This window comes from Terrapene carolina, unplaced genomic scaffold, assembly GCF_002925995.2.
Source record: "Terrapene carolina triunguis isolate 2854851 unplaced genomic scaffold, T_m_triunguis-2.0 Scaffold23, whole genome shotgun sequence".
NCBI lineage: Eukaryota > Metazoa > Chordata > Testudines > Emydidae > Terrapene > Terrapene triunguis.
Genome location: NW_020664374.1, coordinates 3,262,943 through 3,270,788, shown reverse-complemented (window position 1 = coordinate 3,270,788; position 7,846 = coordinate 3,262,943). Strand labels below are relative to the sequence as shown.

Here is a 7,846-nt window from a genome sequence, read left to right as displayed (position 1 = left end):
GGCTAAGGGAAGGGTCATGTGGGGGGTGGTCACAGGGGTTACTCCCCTGACTCCCAGCTTCTCCCCCCCAAAAAATTTCCCCACCAGTTGCTGTCCTGGCCTGTCAGGGTAAGCAGCTGGCGTGCCGGGACACCTTTGTTTACTTAGGTTTACCTCCGTGCCTGCGGACGCTCGAGGTAAACAAAACCATCTTGGCCCGCCAACGGCTTATCCTGATGGGCCGGGAGCCAAAATTTGCTGACCCCTGAATTATAGTGTCGGCTTATGAATGTGTTATAAAAAAATTTCCATTTTTTACTTATCCATCTTTGGGGGTGGGGGGAGATCGGCTTATAAACGAACCAGCTTATGATCGAGTATATACAGTAATTTTGTTTAATCGCTATTACTTTTTTTTTTAGTTAATCAAGAGAGTTAACTGCAATTAATCAACAGCCCACTTTATACCCATTTCCCTCTACCTCTATCTTGAGGTTTACTATCTCCCTGCTGCTCGCTCACTCCAGACTGAAGTAGTGGTCAATTAGCAGCAACTAGGGGAGGCAGAGTGTAGGTAATCAGTCCCAGCACGGGTGTTGAAGTAGGGTCACTCAGAACCCTAGGCAAGAGTCCCCTACTCACCTCTGCCTTGGTGGCCAGACACTCTTCTCCTACCTCTGCCTCCTCAACCTACCCAACACCCTCCAGACACTGGTCTGTCCTCAGTGTATAGGACACAAACTAGACAGTATCTTAAGAATTAAAGTTAAACTAAAGAGACTTTACAATGCTCAATATTCTATTCAGGATTCTGTGCGTCTTACGACAGCAACCATACAATCCTGTTTCAGCATTATTCAGTAAAGCCGTATAATGCAATACATGCTTTCTAAAAAAAATAATAATAATCACAAACATTGAGTAATCGCACTAAGTTCTTTTTGCACTGATATGGTTTAAAAAAGGAATTAAGTTTCTTGAAACTAAACACAATGTTTTTTAACGGAATAAGCTCTAGAGACTGCCTCCTCTAGTTTGTCTCTTCAAAAAGGTAGGTACACACAATTTAGCAAAGTGATTTAAGTGAAGGGCACATTTACAGTTTGAATTAGCTAGAAGTTAATAAATGCACTGGTAAACTACGAATGTATTTATACATCGAGCAAAAGCAGTTACCATGGTTTGTTTCAAAGAAACTGGCCTCAGGTGGACGTCATGGCTGATCACGCTCAACAAAACAAAAAAACCCTGTAAGCCAAAAGTGATGTAATGGGCAAAAATCAAAAGAAGGGAAAATTATCTCTGATGGATTGGTGGAACTCTTGGTACCACTGAGATAATGTCAGATAAAAACAGTAAGAGGTTTCAGATTCACAGCTCCTTTTATCCTCTTCAATCTGATGGTATTAGCCATTTTAAGATTGGTTTAGAATCCTCTTCAGAATTTTATTGGCCTACACCCTCAGTCTGAAATAGATTTTGAAGCTGTGTAGGATGGTACAGCTAAACATGCTTTTTTGCAAACTCATTGTAAAAAGAATCTGAGCATTTCTAACCATGGGCCTACTGGAAAAAGAGTAACCATTTTTTTTTTTTCCCCTAAAGCAAGTGATCTAGCAAAACTTGAAATATGAATTGGGTCTAGTTATTAAAACTCCATTTTAAATCAATCAGGCAGACAGTTTCATTATTATACAAGCATGTTTGTATTATTTTAAAATGAACACAACCATGTCTGTCTTATTAAGGTAGGCTGCCGGTAATCTGGGGCAGAAATGGCAGCTCATAATACCACATCAGCTTATTTTATACATAGAAGGAGCGCACATTAAACAGAAGCTTAACAAAAATAAACAAACTATAACAGACCCCCGAGTCTCCACCACCTAATGTCCTTATATTAGAGCACTCAGTTTACAGAAGTCTTCTGTTGTAAGATTCCTCAAGTAACCAAACCTTTAGAAGCTACTTACTAACTCCAAAGTCAAATTTTGGAGAGTAATTTATAACCAATTACAGCACCGGCCCCAGACATGTTGTTAACGCTTGCCCTAGCTATCTCTTCGTTGATTAGAAGCATACTGGCAATAACTAGCTCTGAAGTTTCCCTATACTGGAGCGAGAACTTAAATCTGTTGAAACACCCAATTTTTCTAAGCAGTGTAATATAATAAATAAAACTGAAAGTGTTTTATACCAATTCAAACCCACGTGATTTCCACCTTTACTGTGGAAGAGAACTGCGGGGGGGTGGGGGAAGGGAATGTATAAGAAATACTAACATGGCACACTTCTGAAGAGTCCCAGAAAAACTCAATATATTTAAAAATAGCAGTTACTGGCTTAATTATTTGAGAAGACACTATTTAATGTTATTTAAGGCAGTGCTTTACACACTACCACTTGTAAGTACTGGCTGAAACTAAAGCCACAGAAGACTTCATATCAAAACAGTGTGATTACTAGTACTAGCAGTGAAAGCGCTATTAGAGAAGTCAGTATTTTTACAACACAGCTTTAAGTTGAGTTCATCTTCTCATCATCCATTATATATGAGAGTTGTGTCATCTATATTTTTAGAACACAAGTCCCTTGGGACCTGGACTATTTTTTTTCTTTGTTGCACAGTACCAACCACACAGTCTGTGCTCAGCAATATTAAGTACCAGATACTCTGCTTCAGACACTAAAATAGATTTACAGTAGCGGTATCACTAGTGGCCAATCAATCAGATGTAATTGTTAGGCATATAGGGGCTCTAAAGCAGGGGTAGTCAATAGGCAGACCATGGGCCAAATCTGCACCACCAGACGCTTTTGAACGGACCCTGAAATCTTTTTATTTATCATTATTGTTATTTTCTCTGGAGTCTGGACCTTGACTATACGTTGACCAAGAAATGTGGACCTTGACACAAAAAATTGACTACCACGCTCTAAATCATAAGGAACCCAACATCTGACCAAAGTTTCCTTGGTACACAGTTTTCTTTCATAGTTACCGAAATGCTGTAACTTAGCTTTTCTTTCAGAGATCTTGCCATTGTTACAAAGCCATCTATAGTTCTGTCCATCAGCCACAAACCTGGTTTTTCACCTTTGACCAAGCAGCCTCTTCCAACAGTTAAAAGCTCTCACTCAGAGAACAAAAACATATCGAATATTAGTCACCTTACAATTCTTCGCTACTACAAGACCTGGTGCAAGTAGGAGAATTAATTCACTATTATTAAGTTATTAATTCAGTTAAATTATTTACAGCATTTGTCCTCAGTACTGTCACTATGCCAAACAGATTTGGCAAAGAATGGACCTCTTTCAAAAGGGAACACAGTGTCTGGAAATCTAGCTTTCCTTATAATTGTATATATTTTGGAGCAGTCTTAAAATTCCCCCTCGTTGGCCAGATCTTTGGAGCAGTAGTGATTCCAAGGGATTGTGTTCTATCTGCACTCTTAGGAAGTGAAGGCAGTGATCTCTATCTAAAACAGGAAATATAACCTCAAACCTGAGTCATCCCAAGGGACTGCAAGTTTATCAAAAATCACTTTAGATCCTAAAATATGAAGTCTGTAGAAAAACAGATCTCAAAAAGTCACTTGCATATGTAACCTCTATGCACATTTAAGATGCAAGCTAATCTGAAGATAGTACAGTAGCTGCATGTGAGTCAAATAATTTCAATATGGTCCTGATACAAAGCAGAGACTTTAAATACATCATTATGACAATCTAGAATCCTGAAGATGAAACTTAGCAGTAAGACAGGAAGTTGGGAATGTTTATTATTGCCCAGTATACATTTGCAGGACATAATTACTTATAATTTAAATAAATATTCAGGTATGTCTTACAAACAAATCCAGTGTCCCCATGTAACACTTTAAAAAGGCAATTTCATATAGTTATTGAAAGCTATATGGAAATGGAGTACTTACGAATAAAAGGATGTTCTCCTTATTTCTTAGGTTAAGCACATGCTGAATTCTAATTGGCTATTCAATATCCATATCCTACAATACAGCTATCAGAACTTGTCTATGCAAAGCAGCAATGGCACTATTGCGGTGTGATTTCTAAAGCACACTAACGTGTGTCATGCACTAACTGGTCTTTGTGGACCCCGCTGGTATGCACTAAAGTTCCCTAGTGCACTTTTAACGTAGTACTGTAACAGTTTGAAACAATATTAAGTTAAAACATGCTACAGAACTTTTAATGAGCACTAGCAGGATCTACATGGATCAGTTAGTGTGCAACAGATGTGCTTTAAAAAGTCACACCCTCATAGTGCACATTACCCCATGATGTAGACAAGCCCTTAGTATCTAGTCCCCTCCTCACCCATTTACCTCACACACACAAAACCAGTTACTAAGTTTCCATAATTGTTCTTCTAGATGTGTTGCTCATGTCCATTCCAATATAGGTGTATACTCACCCTGAGCACCACTGCCAGAAAGTTTTTCCTTCAGTGGTATCCGTCAGGTCGGCTCTGGTGCCCCCATGGCGTCGGTATAAAGAGGCCTGCCGACTCGTCGCCCCCTCAGTTCCTTCTTGCCAGCTAACTCTGACAGATGGGCTGGTGGCGGGGAGGGGTTGGAATGGACATGCGCAACACATCTTGAAGAATAGTTATGGAAGTTTACTAACCATTTTTAATTTGAGTGCTTGCTCATGTCCATTCCAATGTAGGTGACTCCCAAACAGTTGCGGTGGTGGAGGGTTCGGAGTTCATTGGCATGCTGATCGTAATACCGCTCGGCCAAAACCCACGTCGTGTCTAGCATGCTGGGTGATGCCATAATGAGATGCCAAGAATGTTGCTGTTCTACAGATGTCCTGGATAGGAACTTGAGCTACGAACGCAGCCGAAGATGCTTGAGCCCTGGTAGAATGCACCGTTAGGGCAGGAGGACCTTTGCCGGGTCGTAGCATGCGTGGATATAGAAAGTGATCCACGATGAGATTCTCTGGCCAAGACTGAAAGGCCTTTCATCATGTCTGCAATGGCCACAAAAAGCCGTGTAGATTTTCAAAGTGATTTAGTCCTTTCTATATAGAAGGCTAGTACACATCTGACATCCAGGGAGTGGAGTCTCTGTTCCTCTCTATTGGCATGAGACTTTGGATAGAAGACCAGAAGGAAAATATCCTGGTTACTGGATGTGGCTGCAATAGAACCTTGATCTTGAAGAAGACCGTATAAGGCAGCTCCGATTAAGAGCTAGGATTTCTGAGACCCTTCTGGCAGAAGTAATGGCCACTAGGAAGTCTGCCTTGCAGGATAGGTAGAGCAGAGCACCACATTGCCAGTGGTTCAAATGGGGGGTCCTGTCAGCCACACCAACACAGAGTGACCCTGTGGCCCAGGAAGGAGCAGAACTGAAGACAGACCTGTTCATGATAAGGCACAGCAGGAAGTATGTCCCTCATTTCTGGAAGAGGCGTCCCACAATGTCTGGACGGATGGACCACTTATGGTGGCTGGAGAAGGATCTGCTGAGGTGATCCGCTACCTTGTTCTTAGTAAACACAGGATCTAGTTTTTGCCCAAGGTAATGTGGGTTCACGCCCGATAAAAGTGGAACAAACAGTTCACAAAAACTGGGTCCATACTTCAGCCTAGTAAATTGCCCCGAGCATCCCATCAAAAGGCCTGCTTGGACCCCGCCAAGTGTCTGGGGGAGGAGAGAGAGGGAGCAGGCATGGACACAGACGATGATTGGGGCAGAGGTCTCCTAAAACCCTTACTCTTCCTCCTATTGTAGTCCTGCTGGGCAGGAAGAACAGAGCAGATAGCTGAGGTTTATAGGGCTTCCTCGAGGGAGCCAGTGTATGCAGTCTGGCTCCTGGACCTAACCTTTCCTAAGCAGAAGGGTTGAAGGCACAGGTCAGAAGAGGAAGAAAACATTTCAGAACAACTTCTAGAATGTGCTCTCTGAAAAACTAGATCCTGTGTTTACTAAGCAAGAAACTAAGACAAACTGACACAAAATGCTGTTTTACTTGGTAAACACGAGCACTACTTTCCTACCCCCCAAAAAATAAACAACAACAAACAGTAACAACAAGAAAATATTCAATAAAGATCTTCATGTGGTCATATCTCATTAATGGAATATCTTTTGTAAAGCATGTCCTTAACTGTTATTATAGTTAAGCACCTCCCTACTGGAAAGAAAGGCAAGCTCAAAATCAAGTACTATTTTTGTTTATTTATTTAGTAAGGAAAATATACAGAATATTCTAACCAGAGCCACAAATACCAGTCAACTCAACTAGAAGCAGCTGCTATGCTGATGTGGTTGTTGCAAGAAGCCATTTTACTAGACAAATACCAAAACAAATAAAAAAAATCCTACGTTAGAAAGTGTCAGCTAGAAGAGTGGGGAAAACAAGGCAAGGCTGTGTTTATGCTCCACTAACAAGCTCTTTCATAACACTTTACATGCTCAAATCACTGTATACACTTCATTGTATATTCTCCATATAGATGATAATTATAGAATTCCTCCCATCCTTTCTGCTATCCTTGCCTTTTCATTAGACTGTCCTTCCCACAAAGCCGCTCCACAACCACGGTCTGTGATCCCTTGTGGACGTAGTATTTGGCTAGTCATCCTAGGCAGCCTTATAGGAACAAGTTCTCCAGTATCAATCTCATTCACTATAGGGCAAAGCCACACAGCAGCTCTGCAAGTGCTTCAGCAGCCCCCAGTTTAGTCGTTCATTTGATATTCTATGCATGAAACAAAGATTACAATATAGCATAACATCCTGAAAGGTTGCTTAATGCCAAAGGTAAATCTATGCCTTTTATTCTTAAATAGACAAATGCTTGTCTTGCCAAACTACTGAAGGTAATAAACAGTCGTCTGCCTCTTACAAGTCTCCTGAAAGATGAGATGATCTTATTTATAACACACATGCCCACAATTTGCTATTGTAGCACATAAGTTTAAAATTACAGTAATTAGAAACAGATCAGTGTGTTACTGGACACAAAAAAAAAAAATATCCATATTCATACCCAGAGCACTCTGTGAGAGAAGTGAAATCAGTAAAAGAATGAAAGTTTGTAGGGACTCAAAGCATGAAGGGAGGGGTTTTAGCCCTGCTTTACATGCAAACCTCAATGAAACCTTAGCCCAATGGTCCCCAAACTTTTGATCTCACGTCCCCCCCGCCCTTGCCTCTGAGCCAGGGCCAGGAGCGGGGTCGCAGCAGAGCTGCCCATAGTTAAGGTTGCTGGACACATCTTGTTATAGACCCTGTTGTCAGTTGCTTATAAAAAAAAATATGGACTGAAGTTTTTGATCCCAGGTGCCTGCACCTGAGGCTGATTTTATTTATTTATTTATTTTTAAGTTTCAGTGGTTTCTCAGAATGGGGTTAGGGAAAATACATTTGCTTGGGTAAAAAGTTTAGTACAACTATTTGAAGCTCTTTCATTTCCATATTTTGGAGTAGGGATTTGAAATTCGTTAAGAGGGAACTGCTCTGGTGTCAGGGTTGTGCCTCTTACCATCCCAGTGAAAGTTTGCCCAGGTCTGTCCAAGTTATAAGACTCTGAAAATCAGTTTGCACATTACTCCTGGGGGAATTCTGTGCCACTGCACAATGCAGAATTTTGCAGAAATTAATGTTGTGCATGCAGAATTTCCTTTCCCCCACAGAAATGGGCTTCAGTGCTGCTGGTTGCCACTAGGAGCCGCTGGATTAGCAGAGCCCGGCTCACACACAGAAGACACTGCTGGAGGGGGGGAGGAGAAGGGAGCTAGAGGGTTACCAGCAGCTGCAATTCCACGCATGCCTTGAGTAGTGTGACCAGACAGCAAGTGTGAAAAATCGGGACAGGGCATGG

At 41.3% G+C, this 7,846-nt stretch overlaps 1 protein-coding gene across 1 annotated transcript in view; it reads right to left on the bottom strand.

Moving 5' to 3' along the window:
• LOC112110501 (protein Jade-3) overlaps window positions 1-7,846 on the bottom strand; it is a 68,733-nt gene that overhangs the window by 16,424 nt on the left and 44,463 nt on the right. The window lies entirely within an intron of this gene.